A 25923-nucleotide genomic window follows, 5' to 3' on the forward strand; every position below is an offset into this window, starting at 1 on the left:
TTTGATTGGCCCCTTTATCAAAGATTAGGTGGCTGAGTGTGTTTTTGGTTGTGGCTGTTTCTTCCAGTCCATTCCATTGGTCTTCAGGCCTGTTTTATAGCCAGTACCAGGTTGACTTTATGACAGTTGCTTTATAGTATAATTTCAGGTCAGGGATTGTGATTCCACCTGACTTGTCCTTGTTGCCGAGGATTGCTTTTGCTATCAGAATGAGAGCATTTTAAGGGGTCTAACAACAAAGAGCGGAGCGCCATTGTTGTCTGAAGTCATTTTCACACATACACACCTGGTTGGTGAGCAAGTGAAGGGGCCATTTTGTTCAGTGTTGTTTGAGATCTGCTTTTGTCATTTACAACTAAGAATATACTGAAGTTCCTGCAAGTACTCAGATGAGGAATAACGTTTGTAAAACACTGAGTACTTATAAATAATATTTGTAAAATATTTGCAGTATGCTGAAATATGAAATAGCAAATATATGAATGAGAATATTGTTGTCATTCTCTCTGCATCATACAACTCTGATTTTTCATAATAACTTATTTGATAAGTGATTCCTATGAGTGAGTGAAAAATGTCAATGTCAACTAACCCTTCAATATTAATACTTACTGGTTTTGTAAAGTAAGTTTTCTCAGATCTGTGAGGTATGCTAATGGTATTCTGATCAGGATTAGAGGTTCCAGTCGACCCAGCTTTTCCACTTCTGGGTATTTTCCCAGAAGGACTGAAAACATCATAACACAATGATACATGTGCACCCACGTTTATAGCAGCACAATTTGTAATAGCCAAATCTTGGAAACAACCCAAATGCCCATTAACTGGGGAATGGATAAAAAAGATGTGGTATTTTTATACAATAGATTATTACTCAGCTATAAAAAATAAAAACTCAAGGCTTTTATAGGTAAATGGATGCAACTGGAGACCATACTCATAAGTGAAATAAATCAGACTCACATGTGTAAACATCACATTGTCTCCCTAGTGTAAAAAACTGAAAGAATAAATAAGATCCAAAAGATACAATAGACATTGTGAAAGGGAAAGAAACTGCTCTAAAACGAACATAGCTGGGATGATGAAAATGAGAAAAGAGGGGGCTGGGGATTTAGCTCAGCGGCAAAAGCGCCTGCCTGGCAAGCGCAAGGTCGTGAGTTCGGTTCCCGGTACCGGAGAAAAACAAAACAAAAAAAAAAAAAAAAAAAAGAGAAAAGAAAGAATTATACATATACAAGGTAGCTAAGAAAATTGTACTACTAATTTCTATTACTTCATTGAAAATAACAACCTTTACATTGTTTCATCAATTTTACAAGTCTATACCTGGTAATCTGAGCAACTACTTTGAAGATAACTACATGCAGTATAATAACCATTGTTAATTTCCTATCATCTTGTTTTCGAATTCTGTATTGTTTTTATTATTTTTTTAATTACTTCCTTAAAATTTAAAAAAAGTGAAAAAAAGTTTTTTTTCTTTTCTTTTTGTTCACAATTGTATCATTTTGTGCTTAGTCAAAATTAAGAACCATTGTTTTTAAAACATATTTCCTTTGAATTTCAGGGTAAAATAAAAAGCAATCTCAATTTTGTTTACCAAGATGTGTGTTTCACTCAAATTTTTCTTGAAATATTTTAATGATTTTCCTGGGCTTTAAAATTTGATTCTCTTACATTCTAATTCTTCACTGAAGCAAATATGCTGCCCCCCAAAAATGTTTATTTCAATTACCCCTGTTTATATATTGGTTTGCATTTGTAAGAACATTTCTCAGAACAGAGTAATTCATTGTACAATTTCCTAAACATATTTGAAAATTTCAGTAATACCCCTATCTTGTGTACTTTCTTCATGACTCAGTTTTACATAATTGTTGCATTTGACTATAAAATGTGAAATGTTAACAATAACTACTTGTACTAACATCAGTGAGGAGAAGTAAATGTTTCTATATCCTTTCATCATATCCTTAAAAATATATGCCTTCTTTAGGAATATCTTTCATCATATTCACTTCCATATCCAGGAAAACTGAGGTCAATTGATTGTGCCAAAATATCCTGCCTAATAAAATGAGAATTTTCTTTACCTTCCATGCCCTTTAAATCACCTTACTTGTTGCAAGATAAAATAAAAATGCAAAACAGCCTTTACTGATAGACCATATGTTATCTCTGCATTGTTTCTTATTCTTTATTCCATAATAAATTTTCTTTAAATGGCTCGCTTCCTTTTAGTAAGTATCTTTCATTTTCTCTGCAGTGACATTCCCGACACTAGAAATATTATAGCAGCTGTTTTGGACATGCCTGTTGTAAAGTCTTGAAATCTCCAGAGGCCTCAGATAGAAAGTAACTTTAAGAGATGGTCTTTATTCCAAGTTATCAGAAGACATATGAAACTTGCTTTTCAGCTCCAGAATATTTGCTGAGAGATCCAGTCACAAAGGATCCTATACTACTATTCTAGAAGTGTTTATTATATCATAAGGAAGGAGCTTAGAAATACAATGTGAAACAAATTGGAGTCATTGATAGCTTCCAGAGGATTTGTTGTTTTATGAATGGAAGTTTAATTCTAGTGTGAATGGTATCTGAACTGGAAGATTTCCAAAAAATCATCATCACTGAATCTTGACATAAACTACCTTGTGATTGGCAAATGTTTTCCATAAAGGCAAAGTACTAATTATTTTAAAATCTGAGAACTGTAAGTCATAGCAACTACTGATCTCTGCTGATATATTCAGCAGACATAGGTGACACAGAAATGAATGGCTGTGGATGGATTCTAATAAAACATGATTTACCAAAAACCGATGGGATGGGTTTGACTACAAGCTGTTCTTTTTCCTACCTCTGAGCAACTTTGTCTTCCACTTTTCTTTTCTATCTGTGCATGTTTGCAGCACATGCTGATGACAGTTATTGTGGAGGGGTTTGTACGTGTACATAACAAATGCATCTTCTTTTCCAGTCCACCTCCCTCCCAGCCCTCTCTGCTTTCTCCAAGTCTGTTCCCCTTCCCGTTTGCAAAAGCCCCACTTACACTTTTTCATTCAGTCCCCTTTTGTTTATTCCTCTCCTCTTCCTTCCTCCTCTATATCTCATTCTCTTCACTTTTGAAAAAAAATTCTCCCTACTTTCTTTTATTTTGCTCTTGATTTATATTTTGACATTCTCATATAAGAGAAACCATGTGATATTTCAGCTTGTGTGTCTGATTTACTGAGAAAATAGCTTGTTTGAATGAGAGTAGACCGCAGGCCAGATTAATAGGTTGTTGCTTTCTCTCCTCCTTCCTCAGCTTTCTAAGATGAAGAGGCATTTATTTTTAATGACTAATAGATATTTATATTAATAGCTAAATTTAAGTGAAAGAAATAAATTCTGCCATAAAAGAGATACAAAAAGTGAGTAATTGGCAAAGACACGCCAGGAAGAAGGTTAATAGTTTTGAGTCTCACACTCAATTTGTCAAAGAAAGCTGGAGATTACAGTTTGGAGCAGCATGGTCAATACAAATGAAGTGAAGCAACAGATAGAACTATGTATGTAATTTAAATTTTCTAGGGACTGCATTGGGAAAAAAAAAAACAGATTCATTATAACAATAGTATTCATACCATTATAGTCCAGAAACTACCATTTGAACGTATGATCAATATATGCAATACTGAAATATTTATTTTCCTCATAGTGATAGCTAGTGTGCATTTTACATTAAAAGTTCATCTGAATTTGAAACAGCCACATTTCTGTCCTAGATAACCATGTATGGGTCTCTATCATATTATATAAAGTTCATGGCATGAATTCAGACATCCCTCAATTTAAGTCCTTAATTGCAGTACTCATTCATATATCTACATCTCATTTCTCTGATATACAGTATGTGGATAAAAGGTAGCATTTGGAGGGGAGTGAGGGGTTGAGCATTGAACCCAGTGTCTCAATACTGAGCTATATCCACGACCCATTTTTAGTTATTTATAGTTTGAAACAGGGTTTCACTAAGTTCCTTAATTGCCCTGGCTGGGTTCAAAATTAGGATCCTCTTGCCTCAACTTCCTAGAGTGCTGCAGTTACAGGAGTGTGCCACCACACCCAGCTGCACTAACATGTTTCTAAGAATACTCAGAACAATGTCTTGTGCATTTAAAAAGTGCTGAGGTCATCATAAAAGCCAACACTATGATCTGTTTCATATATTAGATCTCTATCTATAAACTAGAGTGTGGAGTGTAATCAAAATATACGGTGAATATTTAAACGTAAAATGTTCTGGAAGTTCTCTTTCATGTCTTTCACTGCCTCAGCGTCCGGAATTGACTCAGAAAGTTTGCCTTCATGGTCGTTTTGACTTTGGGGAAGATTCAGCAGTCACATGGTCCCACACCCAGTGAGTGAGGACTGCTTTTCCATTAGACGTCACTCAGGAGCATCCTTCACTGTATTTCCAATCCTTCTTCCTACTTCCTGAACACACACAGAAAGAGGACTTCCAGAACTGCTTCAGAAAGGGGCTGGAATGATGGAAAGAGAGGGAGTATTTTGAGTGGGGTTAACGGCCATGTGTCTTCAACTATAATAATTTTTATTTTTGAAATCATTGTGTATTTTCATTTCCATTGTGAACAGGAAAAGATAAATTCACTGTTATCAAGCCAGATTCACTCATCTAGTTTGAAGAAGAAAAGCTTCTTTTGAAGAGCATTTACCTATGGATGCTGCTGCAGATTAATTTTGCAGCAAAATGTAGAGCTTTCAGTAGTAATAGATTTCTGATAAAATCCTTGCCTATAACTTGTTAAATAAAAATTTTTTTTCCCTTTTTAGTCTGTTGAAAATAAGTTAAATGTTAAACCTTGGTGTTCTTTATAATTATCTATTGAAAAACACATGATTTTGGACTATACAATGTCATTGTTCCTAATCTCAATTTAAAATAAATATCACTTTGACCTCTGTCCAGAGACTGGACTCCCTGAAAGGTAATCTAAATTGAACTAGAGTGCCTGTGAAGAACAAAGGTCACATTTCACTGGGAGACAGTTCATTTCTAAGATGCTTTTGAATCTGAGGATTACAGGAGCTCTATACATCTTTTCATGCTTTCCATTTGGGTATTTAATGTCTTAATATTGCTTAGCACTATTGACCCTGAGCTCGTATTTCAACTGTTGGACTCCATTCACCATAATCAGCTGTCTGTGAAGCAGGTTGTCCTGCCACCTAGAATGTAGCTCAGTGTTTAGAGAAACTCACGTTGTAAAAGGCCATGTAGAAATTGAGAAATGGAAATCTTCAAAAGGAACATCTCCAACTATATAAAACAAATATTGTGGGATATGAAAAATCAAAGAAGCACTAATACATTTGTAATTGTGAGCCTTAATACTCATTATCACAAATAAACAGATAACGTGGACCAAAAATGAACAAAGAAATATCAGATCTGAACCAAAGTTTTGAACAAATGGACTCAGTAGATGTCTACAGAGTGTTGCACCCCACAACATCAGAATACACATTCTGCTCAGCTGCACATGAGACATATTCCAAAACAGACTGGCATACTACCACATAGAGTATTCTTCAGTTAATGTAAAGGAGCTAAAATTATCTCAGGCATATTATCAAGCCATAGTGTAATAAAGTTGGAAATCAATGGCAAAAGAAACTATTAAATTTCATAATCACATGAAAACTAAATAAGACGCTTCTGAACAACCAATGGGTCACAGATTAAATTAAAGAAGAAATTAGACATTTTCTACAAGTAAACAATTCTGCCAGTATAAGGTATTGGGATGTATGGGATGTGATGAATGCAATCTTCAAGGGAAATTTGTAGCGGTGAACTCTCAAATCAGAAAAAGAGAGTGAGCTCAAATAAACAACCTGCTACTGAGCCTCAGTCTTCTAGAAAGAGAAGAGCAAGTCAAGCTCAAACCTCATATGATAGAATAGCAGAAATTAATGCAAGGGAGACCAAGTTAATAATACAAAGAATCAATGATTCAAAGAGTTGGTTCTTGGAAAGATTAAATAAAATTGACAAGTCCTTAGTCAACCTTATCAAAAAGAAAAAGGAAAGAAAAGACTGAAATTATGGAATTAGGGACAAAAAGGGTAAAATCATGGTAGACCTTCCAGAAATCTAGACGATTATCCATACCTACTTTGAGGAACTATATTCTAATAAGGTGAAAAATGCAGAAAAAATGGAAAATTCCTAAATACATATGAATTACCAAACGTGAATCAAGAAGATGTAAAAATTCTAAATAAACCAATGTCAGTCAGTGAAATAGAGGATGTAATTAAAAACCTATCATGAAAGAAAAGCCCAGGCCCTGATGGATTCACTGCTGAATTCTAAAAGAAATTTAGAGAACACCTAATGCCATCACTTCTCAAACTGTTTAATGAAATTGAAGGGATGCAGTACTCCCAAATTCATTCCTGGAAGCAAGCATTACTCTGATACCAAAACCAGAGAAAGAACTAACCAGAAAAGAGAACTACAAGACAATCTCCCTGATGAACAGAGATGCAAAAGTCCTCAATAACGTACTGGCAAACAGAAAAGACAGGAATACATCAGAATCCTTGACTTGAAAGTATGCTATAAAGCTACTGTGATAATAAGATTATATGCCATCAAGAAGATTATATACCATGAAAATGTAAGAGTCATCCCAGGCATGTGGGGATGGTTCAATATTCACATATCAATTAATATAATACACCCTATTAACAGAGCGGAGGACAAAAACCATATGATCACCTCAATATATGCAGATAAAGTACTTGATGAAGTCCAACATCCATTCATGGTAAAAGCCCCACAGAATATTTGAATGGATCATCTTTACCTCAATCTGAGAAAAGCCATCTATGACAAACCAGTAGCCAACATCATACTAGATGGACAAAAACTGAAAGCATTTACTCTTAAATCAGGAACAAGACATGGATGTTCACTATCACCACTCCTATTCACTGTAGTTCTGGAGACATTAACTTCTGCAATTTGGCAAGAGAAAGGGGAAATAAAGGAATAATGTCGGGAAAGGCAAAAATTAAATTATCATTATTTGTGGATGACATGTTACTCTACATAAAAGGCTCCAAAAACTCAGCTGAAAGTCTTCTAGATTTAATAACCAATTTCAGTAGCATAGCTGGATACAGAGTCAACAATAGCATTCTTCTATATAAATATCAAACTTACAGAGAGCAAAAGTAAGGAAACAACACCTTTCTCAATAGCATCCAAAAAAAACCTGAAATACCTAGGAATCAATCTAACAAAGGAAGTAAAAAGACCTTTACTTTGAAAACTATAGTACTCTGTAAGAGGAGATCAAAGAGGATATCATAAAATGGAAGCATTTGTTTTTGTTAGGCAGCACCAATATAGTGAAAATGTCCATAATTCTAAAATTGTTTCTACAGATTTAATGCAATCCCGATCAAAATTTCAACAGCATACATATCTCACAGAATTAGAGAAAACAATCCTAAAATTCATTTGAAACCAGAAGAGACCTAGAATAGCAAAAGCAATTATGGACAACAAATGCAAGACAGGAATATATCAGAATCCTTGACTTGAAAGTATGCTATAAAGCTACTGTGATTAAAAACAGCATGATACTGACCAAAAAAAGGCCTGCGGATCAGTGCAACAGATTAGAAAATGCAGAAACAACTCCAAACATACTCATCCACCTGATCCTTGACAAAGGAGACAAACACCTTCACTGGAAGAAAGATATCCCCTTGAATAAATAATGCTGGAAAAACTGACGTTCCACATGTTGAAGATTAAAACTAGACCTGTGTCTTTCACCATGTACTGAACTAAAATCAAAATGAATAAACATCTCAATTAAAAAAGACCCAATTTAAAAAAAAGGACATCTAAAATGAATAGACAATTCTCAGATGAAGAAATAAAATAGCAAATAAATATATGAAAAATGTTCAACATCACAGGTCACTGGATAGATGCAAATTAAAATAACACTGAGATTCCATCTCATCCCAGAAAGAATGGCTATTCTCTGTTTGTTTTTTTTTTTTTTTTTTTGGTTTTTCTCCGGTACCGGGAACCGAACTCACGACCTTGCACTTGCCAGGCAGGTGCTTTTGCCGCTGAGCTAAATCTCCAGCCCCAAGAATGGCTATTCTCAAGAAAACAACTAGTAACAAATGCTGACGGGACTATGGGGGAAAAGCAACACATCTCCACTGTTGGTGGCATGTAGACTTGTGCAACCACTGCGGAAATCAGTGTGGAGATTCCTCAAAAAACTAAAATTAGAGCTTCCATCAGACCCAGATATTCCCCTTCTCAATGTCTTCCTGAAAGAATTAAAAGTATCATTCCACAGTGATTTATGCACACCCATGTTTATAGAGGAAGAGTTCATAATAACTCAATTTTAGAAACGGCCCAAATGGGCATCCACTGATGAAAACGTAAAGTGATACTTCTTTTCATACAATAGGGTACTACTCTGTCATAAAGAAGGGTAAACTTGAGACCATACTCTCAAGTGAAGTAAATCAGACACACATATTTAAATGCTGCATTCTTTCTCTGGTGTGAGAAACTGAATGAGTAAAAAGGACCAAACTGTATAATAGACATTGAGGAATGGGAAGAAAATGTTCAACTGAGAAGGAGAACATGGGAGGAGGGCAACGACATGAGAGAATGAAAGAGAATGGAAGGACAAACTAGAAATAATAACTAAGGAAGCTCTGAGAAGGAAAAATGAAGAAACAAGGTACCTCATGTACAGGTGCAAATTCTCTACGAAGAACGCTACCATTATGTCTGTCTACAATGTACCAATAACATAAAAATGCAAAAAATATTAGAAGGTAAATAAATGCACAAACAGAATAATAACCCCAGAAGACAAACCTGGGAAAACTGATCATAATAATATTAGCTTTGATAAAAATATCATTCCCATAATCAGAATAAAGTAAATATTGTGAGCTGCTTTGTTGAAAAAAATCCAAGACAAAGAAAGGGTTTTCTAAAAAGAAAAAGAATGAAATGAATAAAATAGAGGAGGAAGTGTAGTTATTTAAATTCAAAGCCCTAGTATGTTTGAGTTTGAACTGTCTCTGTTTCATTCACTACTTCAATAAAAATAGTGACCGCAAGACGTTTCAGGTTTGTTTTGTTTGACACTGCTGGTATACATAAAAAGTACTAGGCGCGATGCCAAAGAATAAATTCAGATGACACTGCACTGCAATGAGCTCCTGATGTCAAATCACTTTTCCATTTGCACGCAGGAGGGGAACAGTGGATTAGGAATCCCTCTTGTGACACCAGAATTTCATCATTAATATGTTTTCCTTTCACTTTTTCCCAAGGGAGAAAGCAATGGGCAGGAAAGCAAGATTTACAATCAGACACTTCACGTATAATAGAAATTATATTTTTAAAATTTTGACATGTTGAGTAGATTTCCTCCTTAGTTAAGTGGGTTATTTATGCTACTTCAATCGTAACTTATGGTGTGTTGTAGATAGTGCAGAAATTATTCTGATTCCTAGATTTTAAAAATTATTTCATGTTTTGTCTATTTATTGATTCATGTAATCATTTTCCTTCATTCAACTAAGATGCTTCTTGAATGTCTACTGTGCCCCAGGGGCTGTGGCTTGAAGGGACACTTTGAGAGAATATCTACAAATAGATAAATGACTTTTGATTATTATTTAATGATTAAAGTATTAGTTGTCAGTTCCCCTAACTTTATGTTGGATTTTCAGTTTGAATTTGCTGTAGATTATGGCATTGAAAACCTTTTTATAGATTGTACAAATCATGCCATTATGTATTTTCATTGTAAATGCATATTTGTATAAACAAAACCTTTGGATTTATGATGTGAGCTCGAAAATTGTAGTGACTTGCTTTGCTGTCAAACATTTTGTTTGTTAGTGGACATTTTCTTTATCCAAAATTATACTCACAAAATTGTATAAGAATAACTGCTTTCTATAGTCTATGTGCGAGTCTTTATTTGCATTTATGAAGCAGAACATTAGATCATGCTTTGCCATACTTGGCTCGCCACTGTAGGGGATTTAGCTCAGTGGCAAAGCGCCTGCCTGGCAAGTGCAAGGTCGTGAGTTCGGTTCCCGGTACCAGAGAAAAAACAAACAAACAAAAAAAAAATAAAATAAAATAAAATAAAATTGTTATTTCAGCCATCTGATGCAGGCAGATTCAGCATTGCCTTTGTAAATCTAAATATGGATCTTTCTAAAAATACTAACATATAATGAAAAAGGCGAAAGATTTATATGATCTGAAGGGAAACTGGAGTATGCACATATGATGAAAAAGAAGATTTTATCCCACCATAAACTTTCTAGAATAAAAATTAACAACTAATCATTCATATTTCCTTAGTAGATTTATCTACTCATCTCTTAAAATAATATAATCTCAGCATTGACACATTTCTTTTAAAAACAAAAAGTGGAAAGCAAAATGACACAGCTTAAAATACACTGAGTTAAACTGTTGGACAAAATTACAAATTTAATTAATTACAAATTTAATATTTTTATTTATAATCTCAAAAATTTGAGAAAAATGTGCCATGATATTTCTGAAAATGCACATCAAAAGTGTACCTTTACCCCTTTAGGATCTTTGTCATTAACATTTCAACGTATTATTTAACTAAATTTATGTTTTTCTTTTTCATAGAATAGATTTAGTATTGTGTAATTGCTGGAGTCCTGGTACATCCCCCATACTAGATTCCCCATTATCCTAAGCCAAATAGTACCTGAAAAGGAACACTAAACCAGCCTGCGCTCTTAGCCTTGAGATCTGACTGAGGTGCAATAAATTCTACATAACTTCACGCAAACTCTGAGATGCAATAAATTCTACGTAATTTCATGCAAGTTCCGGCCGAGGCTGGGATTTGACCTGGAATAATACCTTTACTTGGTTTCTTACAAGTCCTGTTTTACTTTCCCACTCTTCGTCATTTCTCCAGGGAGGACCTACTTAATAAATTACTTGCTCCTGAGACCTTGCTCTAGAATCTAACTCTTGAGAACACAAACTAAGAAAAATGCTATGCCTTGAAGTTCTTCTACCTGAGTTGTGTGGCTTATTTTCCATTTTCTCATGCTGTCAACTGTTTTTCTTGGAAACTCTCAATCTGCCTTTTTCCTCTAGCCTAGCTGGGGATATAGCTCAGCAGCACAAGCTCCTGCCTGGCAAGTGTGAGGTCCTGAGTTCGATTCCCAGTACCAAAAAAAACCCCAAAAACCAAAACCAAGAACCCTCTAGCCTTGAATCACACCTGACAGGGTTTTTTTTTTTTTTTTATTTTGCTGTTTCTGACTTGGTATAGATGCTCAAACTTCATGATTTATGTATAACGGTAATATGTAGCTGTGAGTGAGATCTGAATTTTACTGTTGTTGTTTGTTTTGTAGGCATTCCCTATTTCTCACCTGGAGTTTTCTCTTTCTTAGTGTTTCTGAGAAGTGACTTCCAAATAAATGAGTGCTACATGAAGCAGCTAAAGAGCATGAAATGGCGCAATACACTACCCAATTATGCAGCACAAAAAGAGAAGAAAGCAAACACCATAATAAAATGCTAATTGTGTCACACTCTGATTGAGTGACACTGATTAGAAAGCAAACACATCAAGCCCTATTCACCCTGACGCCCTCTCCTCCTCCTGTTCCCCGCCATCGAGCCACTAATGTGAATCAACTCATTTTTCCCAAGATACCACAGAATGGAGCCAGCTTGACTGGAGGTTTTTAGGATGTCAAGGTGTGTGGGCACCTGGCTGCCTACTGATTTGAGAAATCTTGGCTTTCTGGGGACAGAATTAAATACGAAATTTTTGCTTATGTACTATACACTTGGCAATGTCTCTCTGGTTGTCTTCTCATATTGTTTTGTCACTGAACACGTTTCTCTGGGAAACCCTGGCTCTTCTTGCTGGGATCTCTCTGAGCTGTACTACAAAGCATGTGTCTCAATATGCTAAGAATTAGTATGAAACTGTGTACTTAACAGCTATGTGCCCATTTGAATAAAATACCCTCAAAAATGCTCTGCTATACGTGTCATGGAGAACACCACCTGCACTTTCCTTTCCTACCAAATTTCACAAGCTCCAAGGGATCTGTTTGCAAAAAAAAAATAACGTAGTCTACTTTGGAGCAACACTTGTTCATCTTTAAATTTTTTAAAAAATTACTTCTCCTTCCATTATGACAATGAAAGGATGTAGGACCCACTGTGGGGAATGTATGGCCTATTGTCATGGAATCTTTAAAATAAGGTTCCTCCTCTCTTCATAATGTAAACTCACAGCGTAAATGAGACTTTGACGGGGACTCTTTAAGGTAGTTAAGTAAACAGCCTGTTCTGGTGTCCTTAAGCACTTCAAAACCACCTATCCATCCATTAGTAGCTACTGCGCTAATTGTACCACATTATTATTTAGGTCTTTAAATTTGCTTCCATAGAAAACTACTGTAAGGGGCTGGGGATTTAGCTCAGTGGCAAAAGCGCCTGCCTGGCAAGCGCAAGGTCGTGAGTTCGGTTCCCGGTACCAGAGAAAAACCAAAACCAAAAAAAAAAAAAAAAAAAAAAGAAAACTACTGTAGACAGTTCCTTGTTTTGCATTCCACAGTGACTTACTGTATATTCTTAAATGGAATCAAATTTTGTTTCTCTGAAAGCACTACGTGCATCAAACTATTTAGTGATTCATACTAGCCTTCCTCATAGATGGTTTTATATTTCAGTGACATCCCCTTGACTGGAGAGATCTGCTGATGCTTCTTATAATAGTGCTTTGACATTTTTATATTATAACACATCTCTTTCTTTAGTATTTAGGATAATATCATTGGGTTTTTAGTCACTGGTTTGGATTTACTGACATAAGCATATAGCAAGAAAATAATGCACTCTACATGTAGCTTACCTTGAAAACAATAGTCATGTCAAAAGAGTGAAGCAAAAAATTAGCTCATTTTTTCATAACTGTCCTCATTACTTAGGAAAAAAATTAAAAATTAATCAAGTGCTCCTTATTTTATTTTTGTTGTTATAGTATGTGCTCTATTGGAATTGATCACCTTTTAAACTATAAACTGAGCCTTTACTCCATAGTTTCCTCAGAAAATTGAACGCCAATAACATTCTTCTTATTAAATAATATCTTTTTAATAGCAGTTTAGTAGAATTGTAGTAATTCTTTAGGATAAATCTAATGATACTTCATTGTTGTATAATATTTTACCTTTTTCAAAAACATTTTTATTAATGTAACTAATTATAAATGAACCTATTTCAGTAAATAAATTTGCTTCAGCGCATATACTGATATTTTTCAGTTCAACAAATATTAAACATCACATATTTTTCCTTAGTGGAATTTCAGAGGTAATCCTAGACTAAATTGCTGAAATTAGCCTGATGTAAAATAGGAAAAAGCTTTTCTATAAATCACTTAATCATTTCACAGTGATCTCATTATGCATGTGGGAAATATATGACCTAGTGTCATGGAATCTCTAAAATCAAGTTTAAAGAAAGAATACACTTAAAACATTCAAATAAAGAATACACTTTGGCAACTAATAACGGAATAAACATTATATAAACATTATATGGTCATAGCCTGTTAGCTAAAATGGAAAAGGATTATTAAAGTCTCTTTACAGAAAAGTGGTTAAACAGAAAATGTGTTCCCCACTCATATAAAAACAGCAACCTTTATTTTCCAATTTGATAAAATTATTCTCAAAACCATTTATCACCTATTTAAGGATTTCTGCACAATACAGAGCATTTAAAACAGTAATTATCTAATTATTTAATACTTGATGAATTCATTCACAGGTATGTTTTCACACAATTTACAATAATGCTATACAGTATTAGATATATTCAATGCTGAAAAATGTTTCATAATGTAAAAACTGCAGAGGGCTTTTAGAGAGGTAAAACATTCCATTGCCATGAGAATGCAGCAGTCCTACTTCCTGAGAGCGCTGGGAATGTGGCAGCTGTGGACTGAGGCTCAGGTTGAGTGCCTCAGGATTGATGCCACATAAGTCTACAAAGCAAAGGTCTTGGGCTTTGACGCAAAGCTTCTTATCATCCGCTGGAACGAAGAATTTAAGTTTTAACACCTTTAATCTAGCTGTCTAGTTTTTGTAGAACAGCTATAACAGCACCAATTCACATATTAAAATATCTTGACAACCATGTTTTGAAAAATATTTAACTGTTGACTTAGTACCCCTATGCTTTAGTGGAGGGATAGGTCCTCTTGATGAAGAATGCTACTGGGAACAAAACATGCTCTTGATCATTTTAGAGTTAGGGTCAGAAGTGTGTGGGTTTTGCTGGACCTCTATCGTCTACGTTACTTAGAAAATAGACCAAGATAGAATTTCCTAGGTTTTTTATGAGAGACTGGTTGAAGAGTAAGGTAGCAAGGAATTGAAGTACTTCTACAGGCCATAGGTAGGTCAGTCAAAGAGCCCACTGTCTCGATTATATCCATATTACACAGCTGGCCCCTGGGCTAATTATCACCAGTGACCTACAGGATCTTTTGCTGTTTATGTTTGTGCTTGTTTATTGATTGGTTCACTGCTTTTAGGAGAGTTTCCATTGAAGTGAGTGTGATAACTCTCGAAGAAAATCTACAGTTACTCTCATCATAGATATCCATAAGGTACCTACCTATTATTCATAATGGAAAGGCTTTTAGAAGATAACAAATTGGTTTACTATTTTCAAATGACAACAAAGTAGATTTTGGAACCTATCCTTCTAGGGCTGCAATATCTTATTGCTTTCGCAAAAGTCCTTTGGCTGTATGTCTTTAAATTTGAAGCTTCTTGATAAATGGTTATATATGCTATCAGCAAAGATACAAAACCAAAAGAGCTTTCTTTGTACTTCTAAAATGCTGCTACTAGTGTGCTTTTGATGCAAACATTTGTTTAAGATGTAGGTCATTTTGGAATATTGGTTTATTCTTGATCTGATTTTGTAGAGATTAGTGCATCCTGTTAGGAGCATAACTTTAATAACAGCATTGGACTTATAATGTAGTAATCTGAGGGACTGTTGAGTTTTTGGCACTTTCTTGACTTCTGTACTTTCTGATCACTTCCTCAGTTACAAATTCTATCTTATAAAGTATGACTTACTGGGAAACTTGCAATCTGCTGCATCCATATCTTATTTTTCTGCCTTTTTCTTTATTAAACTGTCTCTAGTGACCTAGTGAAGAATGCTCTGCTACTTGCTTAAAAATCAAATTTGTCCTGAGGTGCTGTTTTCCATGAGGAAATTCACATTCATACCAGGAAATACTCTCTGTCATACATCCCACCCTAAGTTCAATCTCTTTGTGTACCTAGGTCTTTTCCTCCCATTTTATACATGAAAATGTTGCCATCAGTTACTAATTATAGATCGTTTGCAGATACTTTTTCATTATGTTGGTGTAGATGATTGTATTTATCATTTTAAAGACTTTAGTAAGAAGGATATTGCAGTAGGGAAGGGAGATACGTATACCTATATGGCACAAGTGACCTGCCCTGGACCCTGCTGCTTTGTGAGGTACGGAAGAGTGGATGGACATGCTCAGACTCCTGCTTCTCTGTTTATCTGTCCTGAAAGAGATAGAAAGTGGCTATTTTGATTGGAACTTGTAATTAAAGGGTGGCTGAGAGAATATTGTCAGACCGCATATATAGGTACATCAATGTAAAAGGTAATGGAGGTGTGTATTGTATGTTTTTTCAAGGAATATACCAAAGACTTTGATACTATGTATTTCTCAGAATAAATATAATTTTTGAAATGGTTTTACAACCTGCATCTTAGATGTACAAGATTGTAGTTGGACTTTTTTTCAGTATTGTTATTTGATGTTTATTACTAAGAGACTAGTTGTTTTCTTGTTTAACTACCTGACTTGGTGGTCTGGTGGTCTTTTTTATTTGAAAATATAAAACAATCTACAGAACAATTAGAAGAAAAAGCTTGCTGGCAGGTGTACGCTCCTATTATACAATGCATTCTACTACGAATTGATTTTTCTTGTGATGTTACTAAGAGAAAATGTCAAAAATTATAATTTTTGAAAGCCATTCAAATAAAATGCCAGCTTACAGTTTGATAAAGAGTGAAGGATTAATGCATCCATACTTATTTAAAAATAGGTACAGCTTCAAAATCGAGACAATATGTTTCTAGTCAGTAGTTTTGGATACACCAAATCACTTGATTGTGCTGACTGCCACTTTTAGCCAAAACCCTAATTTGGAATCCTCTTCTCCTGTGCAGAAACTCTAGCCTAATACTTTATCAGGCACCTCTGCCCCATAAGTTAGGTGTGAAAAAGGGAGAGTACCTACCTAAGTGCTTTAAAATATGCTCTTCTACTAGCTTTCCCTGTCAAGTACATTCTATCTATATGGCCTTACTGAAAGTCACAGTAAAAGTGGTCATTAAACTTTCTGTTTGATTTGATATGGTTTGTGCCAAATGATATGTAAATAAAAGATTTTTAAATTTTCTTATTTTTATAAAGCACTCTGCTGTTCCTTTATACAAAAGTATCCCATTTAAATTAATATATTTATGTTTAGTTGTCCAAATAACTCTAAATGTTTAAGATTACCATCAGCTATTAGATGAGAAAGAGAATTTGTAGAAACTCACATACAAATCCATTTGCAAATGTGATAATACAACTGTAATCATGCTTCCTGAATTTTTAGTTTATTCTCTAGGCCCTTGCAGTGTATTTTATAGGTGAAAGCATTACAGTAAACTGCACACCACATATTCAGATTATGTCACCTTTGCTTGGTTCCATGGAGAACAATGCTCATGTTATTTACCATAACATCAAGCGATCATTGACAACCCGCTGTGGGTATCACACTACGACAAATGCTAGAAACAACCAAGTGAAGACTACACGGAGCAAAGACTGTGGGCTAAAACTGATTTTTTTAACCCTGAGAAATCAATTCAATATTAAAAATTAATAGAATTTAGTTTCCAGGCCCATTAAAAAGTTTCTTTGTGGCAGAAATATTTGCAATCATAGGATACAGGGAAATATCACTGTAGTAAAGCTATTTATTCCCAAAAGCTCCAGACAACTATCTAAAACCTGGATAAGGGATTAGTGAAAGGCATTAATTTGAATAGTATGATTTCACATATACTGTGGGAAGGCAACGGAGGATGGTATTATGTATTCTCCCTTAAAAGTGGTCCTCTTGTTTAATATTGCAATAGTTATTCTCCTTTTTTCTATACCACTGAAGATTTTCCTCATTGTTTTAAGTGGTACATCAGAACCTGGAGGCAAAGAGGAAAGGGAGTCCATGGCAACGGAGTCGTTGATCTCACACAGCCCCCACTGGCCCCGAACGCTCACCGGCATCCATTCTGATCATGATGGGGTTAAGCAGGTCTTCAGATAAGGGCTCTGTGTATTTACTCAGCCGTTTACTTACTTGAGTCTCTTCAAATGAAGCTATACATTCTAAAGAAAATAACTGGTTCACATGTCATTTCAAATTTATAAACCGTATCTCCTGGGTCATTTCACACATGAAAAATCAGTCATAGAAACATTTGAGGGATTATTATTTCATACACATTTCTTAACTTGGAAATTTTTTTCTTGACTAGTTTTTTGAAAATACCTCATAATTCCATCTTTCTGGACTCAGTGAGAAGGAGCTCAGATGGACTAGGTAAGCCCAATCCTTTCCAAACCGTGCTTTAATGTTATGGTCTCTCCTCCAAAGCTAGTTAGGGAGCTCTCTCTCATAAGCCTTGGTTGTTTAATTAAGCAATTGTGATCTAGTGCACGTTATGAGCATTGTTCAATACTTTGTAAATAAAACCTCGCTTTATCAAATAACTTAGAAGACTTCACCATTAGTTTAAAATACTAGCTCCAAAGAAGGCAGGTTAAGCACAACTACAAAGCAAAAGTAGGCATTCCCTTAGTACATATTTGCCATGAACTATATCTGGAAGCATTTTGACTTCATCTAGGATTAAAGTAAGAAAGAACCGCTGCACCAAATGAGAAGTACAAAGGCAGTGAAACATGCTTGATAATAATTCTGGCAAAATAAAATCTGAACTATACACTTTAGCAAATTATGTTAAATATGACTTGACTAATTATTAATAGCTTATTACTGCGCACAAAGAACAGAAAAATGTGTTTCTACCCAGAGAGCACATTAAATCTCTTCAAAAATATATTTCTTTTAAATAATCTGTAGTTGAGACTTTGAAATTGATTTATATATATGTATATATATATATATATATATATATATATATATACACCCACAGACACCATTTCATTTCCAACAATAGATATCATCATTATAATACGATTAATGTTGGTGCTTTCTGCTTTCCAGGTTGAAATATGCAAAATGGTGATGCTCTTAGCAATTTTTTAACAGTAAGAACTTGGGCTCCTTTGTTCATAGCAGTCGTGCTGATTATTTGGGAGCAGTTCTTAGGGATAAATGAGCAAGGGGCTGACACGTTCCACCCCTGACCCACAGCCTCAGCCTGGAAATTGACAATTAAGTGGAGCATCTGTGCTTACTTGTGCTTTCCTGAGATTTGAACTACAGGCAGTGCTCTTTGGGTTTAAAAATATCAGCTTTAGAACTTCCAGTTACTATACCTTTAAGTACAAGCACATCGCAAAAGTTCACCTCTGGGTTGGAAGCCAAGAAAATCCAGTGTAAATACTGGCCCCTGCATACTTCCTGGCCATATGATCTTGAGGAAATCGATTTTAATTTTTGATTAAAAGATACACATTACTTTGGGGCTTGACTTAAAAGAGAAATTTTAAAGATAATTTAATGAACTCCATAGTAAGAGCCAGATCACCTACCAGGAAATAAAAAGAAACTAGAAATTTAATTCCTGCAGCTGCTTTGGTGCATCTGTCTCCTTCTTCCATCTCTCTATAGATGGACTTGCTCTAGTCAAGCAGCAGGAGGGGACCACCCAGAGCAGCTGAGAGGGGGAATTAACAGGTCATGATGGCCTGGAAAGAAACAGCAACAAGGACCAACTAGCATAACCAGAGAGAATAGTTTCCCTTCCGGTGGCTGTAGGAGTCGTACCAACAAGGGAGAATCACTGCGAGCCAGCATGTACTAGGTGCTCAGTGAGTCATACTTTCACCGTCCTTCTGAGCAGCAGCGATAAGCCTCCAGTGGGGACTCGTGTGCTGCGGCAACTTCCGCCCCGCTCCCCGACGGTGAACATCTCAGGAGCCCAAGCAGTTTGGCTATGAGAGCTGAAGCGGCCCCTTCTTCCCCTGAACCCAGGTTCCTAGGATTTTCCAAACCTGAATTCCAAACAGCACAGACAGAGCAGTGTGTGGCTATTGAAAGGACGGAAACATTTCTGAAGAATAAATACCACCGACTATGACGCATAAAATATTGAAAATGTGAGACGAGAACTTGGCACAGGGGTGAGCCAAATTCATAAAATCTAATAATCCTAAAAGTAAAAACTGAGGCAAATTATTATGTAATTCTTTTAAAAGAATGGTTCCAAGAAAATGGGGATGGCTATGTGAGCCAAATATTTATTATTTACCATAGCATGACAAATTCAGTATGAAAAGTTAATTACCTCTGCAAACTGAGAGCAACACACTTCACAATAGAGGTCGAGTGTGAATGACGCGATTGAAAGCGCAAGGCCGTAGTTTCTGGGAAGCAGGGCACGTGGCAGAAGAAAGTAAGGACAGGAGACCCCTCCTTTCTCTTAGCAGGTGTGCAGAACTTGTGTTGTTCTAAAATACAATTCATATTTTATTCTGACAGTTTCACAATTAAAATTAATCTTAATATAAGAAAATTAATTTAATTAAAATTAATCTTAATATAAGAAAACCCACAAGCATTTCACATGTGTTGTAGCTCAGCATTTTCAGTGTGCTTCATCCAAAGTCTATTCTGAAAAGATGAACTTCATGACATACCCATCGCTGCAGTTTAAAAAGACCAGATATTCTGACATATCAACCCCTCCCTACTGAAGCAATCAGAGCAAACTTACTTTGGAAAGCTTTCAAGAAGAGAAGGCATATGCTACGTGAACTATAGCAACAACAACAAAAGCCACAGAAAACAAGACAAAATGAATTATACTGTAAGAGTGGAGAAGCCCCCACAGAAGCCAAGCCTGTCCTGAAATGATGTTCAGCCCAGAAACTCCAAGCCGCACTGGCTATCAGCGCTATTGTTGAACCGGATTGGAATGTGACAGAGGAGAAAGCTGAAGCTAAGCCTACCACGCGTACAGAGACTCACAAATGACAATCTCAGCTGAAAGGGGAAGTGACTGCATTGGGAGCCAACAACAAAAACAACAAGAAGATCAGTCCATCTCTGGTGGAACTTTATAGCAAAAAATACTCTCCATAATAATCTTCCCTAAATACCACCCATAGGCCCCCCTCATTTGATCTTTGGGCTTGAATTACACCATATTCTTAGTCTACAAAACTTTCATCCAAAATATATTACAATATTTCCAGGTGCCCTATGCTCCCTAAAGGGGAATTCCACATTTAATGACTAAAACTCAAGATCCCAGCAAGTTATATTACAATTATTCCTAATTGTCTGTACATACATATACATGCATATGTACATACATAGGTACATACATACATTGAGATGAAAAAATGCTACATCACTTATAATAATACTAAAAATGCCAATCTGAAACAAATAATAAATATTTAAATTACATATATTTTCTTAATTATATTTCTCTTGATTCGGTTCTGAACTGGTCTATATTCTATAGAGTTTTGCTTCAACTTTTTAAAACCTTACCGTTTATATTCTATTGACATTGTAACATAACTCTATGCTACTCACATCTATCTTATTTAATTATTTCATCTGTTGATCACACAGTGATGAGAAAATGTTCTTAATGTTACCATTATGGGCCAATATACTAAAATTATTTTGGTATTATAAAGATAACAAATCTGGTCTTTATATTTAATTTTGAAGGGCCATAATAAAGGTCATCTTTGTTACAACTTACTTTTCCAATTTTCATTATTTTGTTGTAGCTAGTGGTCAATGGTTTTCAAAAATATTGTCCAGTGACCAAAGCTTTCTGAGGAATTTTAATTTCCACTCATCCAACACTGTACATAATAATTCCACATGTCTTCTTTCTGGTGATTAAGTAGTAACCCTGGTGTAAAGAAATTAATTCTTCCATGGGTGGAATAGATTCTAAAAGATTGTAATAGTGAGACCCAAAATATCCATTTGAAGTTAGAATTTCTTGTGCATGAACAAATGGTACCCATGTTAATAACAGACCTAACACTTAAAGGAATACATTTTTGTCAGTTATTTCTTCAACACACTCAACAAGTTCTTTATGTAAGCATGTTCTACAAAAATGCTATTCTTTCAGTTTTCTAAAGGGATGAGGGCTATGGGCATGAAATAAGTAGGCTTCATTCAATGGTTATTAAAAATAATCAACAAAAATTTGGGGACCTTTTCTTTAGAAATTAAAGTATAATTTCATTACTTGAAAACAATGGAGGTGCTGTTAAGTACATTGTTAAAGAAAGCCAACATGTTTTTGAATGTGGGAAAACTGAATACTGAAAATAAACAAAATAAAAACCCTTTAATTGCCTGTTTTGAACAGAGTAAATGCTGAAATAATAAAACATCTCTGTGTCAACATGAAAATTATCAAATACTATTTCAGCAAAATATGGGAAAACAGGCAACACCTTTAGAAAATCTTTAATATTATACTTCACCTTGAATTAACATTATTTGTACCTTTATATACATGTCCACCAATTTCTAATTTGTACTATATCAACCAAAAGTTTACATTTTATTAACTCCAATTTGAATAAAAGAGTCCTGGCCAAAATTTGATATTTTTTCCAAAGTCTTACTTACAAAGTTTTCCTTTAGGAAGTTATAGATGTGATTTTTTATGAGAAAAATACTATATAAGCAATGAAGTACTTTATTCACATTGTAATATCTTGTATTTGTGGTTATGCTATGAAAAGAGTTAAGTATTTAGATCTTTGATAATTTATATGTTAGTAAATCGAGCAATTGTATTTTTTGCAGTAGATTTCATTTTGACACTTAAAAATTTCTTCTAGTGTTGAATCAGGAAATGCTTCTGGTAGCAGTCTGGTCAGTCATTTTGTTATAGGCAATGGCTCTCCCAGCCAGTACACTTGAGTTTCTCAGTTGCCCAGGTAATAGTTCCTGTTGCTTCTGTCTCTTAGAATCGGCTGGTCACTGTGATGCGTATTCTAAGAGCCAATCCCCAATCGACAAGCCGTTCTGCCTCTGTACTTCCTGCTTGCTTAGCTCGTATAAGACTTAGACCATCAGAGATCAGGGCCTGATACTCTGGGAATGATCCCAATCAGTGCCCCTTGACATAAATAAATGAGCTTCAAAATGCTGGGTGTCATTTCAATGTTCCTGCTTGCTGTTGCAATTTAAATTATAAAAAGTGTGATATAAGTAATGGACAACCATTAAACTTCTGTGGTGATTATTATATTTTCTGAATTTTGTGGGGGTTTTTGCATTCTTGATTTTCATTTTTGCTTTTTGATAGAACATGTTTATGGAATTTTCATATGAAACATTTTTCCTTTGGTAGTAGATGAGGAAATGACGTCTTTATAAGATATTCTATCTACCTCGTCATAATTTTTTATGTTCACTGAAGAGTTGTGTCTTGCACAGGCAACTTCCAAAGCACTGTTCCTTATCTGGTGCTGGTTCACAACTTAAAAATTTTATCATAAAACCTACACTTGCATTTTAGCAAAGTTTGTGTTGCATTCATATTTGTGCAAATAACAAGTCAACTGCTACAAGAATTTCAAAGATTCCATATAAGAATCTCACCTTAGAATGTGAATGTCAAAGTCATACACACAAGCCCAACTAAAACCTAACTAGAAACAGGGTTGAAGCATTAAAAGGGTGGTGAACTCTAACTAATTATAATTAAACTTGATAGCTGGTGCAAACTTTTTTGGGGGGCATTCTATCTCATTATTTTTTCATTTGACAAGCAGCAATATCATGTTTGTCATTTTGATGTACATACAATTAGTAGGTGATGTCATATTACAGTATTTATGTTTTTATGTCCCTTAAAATACATTTTGAAAAAAAACCATATCAACTGCAAATGTGAAGCAGAGAAAAAGCATGGTACTCAACCGAATTTCTAGATTCCAGCAACACTTCACTCACTCTGATAAAGTTTAAGAAATGTCGTGATGACGTGAGCTTGAAATATCCCCTGGCATTTTCTTTGATGCTCATGATGTGGCATCGGTGACACTGTAAACAGCAGAGAAACAGGGGCTTCCAAATGACCAAAATACGGAGGCACAGGCCTGCTTCTCACAGGAGCTCGCTGGCCAGAATGATTTACACCCCACACCGGAGCGGGGACATCGCGACATAGCTGTACTCATCCGCCAAAGCCTGGCCGTGTTCAGCGTACTTCTCGTCTACCAGGACCTCGACGCACTTCTTAAGCATGCTGACACTGGGACTAAGCCTGGCTCCCCAATGGCTGATCACCCCCTGAATAGGGGCCTTGCGCTGAAGCAATTTTCGTGCTTTCACGGTAGGAACTATAGCAGCATGTAGATACATTTTCCAGTCCTCATCCGCTGCGCTTCCAGTCTGCTCCATTTCCTGTGGTGTATCTCTTTGCATTGATGTAGTAATTTTAAATTTTGTTCTTCTACTGCTGAAGGTCCTATTTAATGAAAATGATTCCGCATCAGTGTCTTCCTTTTCTGAATCATGATTAATCATTTTTACATCAAGTGATGATTTGATTGCTTTTGTCAGTTCCTTTTCATGCTTCTGAGTGCTGTCTTGAAGCTCCTCACCGCTGACCCTTTCACTGTTAAAGGCAAGAAGAACAGCCATTTGGTGTGTTGTGACCAAGGCTACAGACAGTGCTCAGATCATTCATTTTAACTTCACCTGTACAAAGGTAATGTCACCATGTCGGTTTCCATCCACTGAAATGCTGGCAATAAAAGAATTCAAACATCTCTGTGCTCTTTTCTAATACACGGGGAATTGAGAACGTAGAAGGGACCTGACAGATAGGCCTTGCACCAGCCTGTAGGACACATATTTGACAACTAATTCCCAAAACTATTACTGTGTCTTGGTTTATGATAAAATTGTTGAACTTATTGTTGAGATCAGCCCTGACACTCATATCTATATACATCTGATGTAGCTTGCTAGTAAACTCATAACCACAGGCTTGCTTTAGTTTATTGATCATAGCTTCTTCAGAATCCACAGACATAGATAACCCATGAATTTAGTGTTTTGCCAACATTCTTGTGTAGCACTTTTGAAAAACATCCTTATCATTGATGTATTTCAAAACTGTAGTAAAGCTCGTCAATTTGTCTTCTACTTTACTTGGTCATCGCTTTTGCTGACTTCTTCAGTAAGTTGTCACAGTACTCAGCAAGCAGTTCAGGTGCTTTGCAAACAGACTTGGGTTCTCTGTAATTTAAACTGACCCCACAAATAGCGTTGATATATTTTCCTGAGTAAGGTTACTGGTTGCTCCAAGGCCCTCATTATGGGTATGGTTTTGCAGCTCCTGAATCATATGAGGTAACCCAGTAGACACAGCATGGAGTAAAAACATACGCATCTTCCATGTCATTCCTTTTATCTTGTTGAATAATATTGTGACATTCTGCTCTAAGAACTGTAAGTGGTCTGCTACCATTTGTTGCTGACTTTCAGGAATCACTTTAGTATATGAACTTGGATGTAAGTATTTTCAACATTGAGTTTCCTCATCTGTTCATCTACCTAGGACCTTTTCCACATACTGTAAACAATTTGATTCTTGTAATTAACTTGAAACTTCTTGTTTGTAATATTCTGTTTCAGGCAGAAAGGGAATCTTGAAGATTTCTTGATAAAACTTTATAGGAAATTTTTCTTATACTGTTCATACATGAACAAAGGAGTTCGTAACCCCATGGATTACTTTCTGGTTTGGGTCTTGTCCACCACGATCATTTCTGACTTCTGGGAGCAGCACTTGGCCAAGGATGGTCTGCAGCGGTTCAACCATCAATTTCCTCCACACATCCAGTGCTAGCGCTCCTATTTCCATGAGTGGCTCGTTCGTATCTACTCCACCAGAGCCACACTGAAGATCAGCTTCAGTCAACTTATTCTTTGTAAGATACTGGGTGTTGAGAGACCTACATAAGCAGTCCATATAATCTGCACCCTGGCTGTATTCTGCCCAATACCTATGATACATAACAAGTACTTGTTCTTCAGACTCTAGAACTCTCTTGTGCAAATTCCGAACAAGATTTTCCAAACAAACAAAAACCTCTCTTAGTCTCTGCGTGAAGTCTTTCTCCAAGAGGTTCAGGATAGGCCACACATAAAGCACACATAAAGCACAGATATCTGAAAAGTGATCATTCCACATTGTGCTCTCGACATATTCTGACATGACAGCTATTTGGTTGTAGTCAGGAGTTTCTTCCATGTTTCATCAAAATCGACTAATCTTGGCTCCAAAGACACTGTGCAAGTTTAGTGTTGAAATCTTTGGCAGAAGCAGGACCAGGGGCAGGGGCAAGGGGAGGCAATGTTTTTCAAGCCTAGTGTTCAAGGTTGGTGAGCTTTCAGAAACAGGACTAGTTGGGTTGATAT

The 25923-nt window shown here is 35.7% G+C and overlaps 1 protein-coding gene and 1 pseudogene across 2 annotated transcripts in view; one reads left to right on the forward strand and one right to left on the reverse strand.

Annotated features, from left to right (window-relative positions):
* Positions 1 to 25923, forward strand: part of Lingo2 (leucine rich repeat and Ig domain containing 2) — a 1180631-nt gene that overhangs the window by 549741 nt on the left and 604967 nt on the right. The window lies entirely within an intron of this gene.
* LOC102018717 lies at positions 23626 to 24899 on the reverse strand (annotated as a pseudogene).

Source organism: Chinchilla lanigera, unplaced genomic scaffold (genome assembly GCF_000276665.1).
Source record: "Chinchilla lanigera isolate Chin_1 unplaced genomic scaffold, ChiLan1.0 scaffold00071, whole genome shotgun sequence".
Lineage (NCBI taxonomy): Eukaryota > Metazoa > Chordata > Mammalia > Rodentia > Chinchillidae > Chinchilla > Chinchilla lanigera.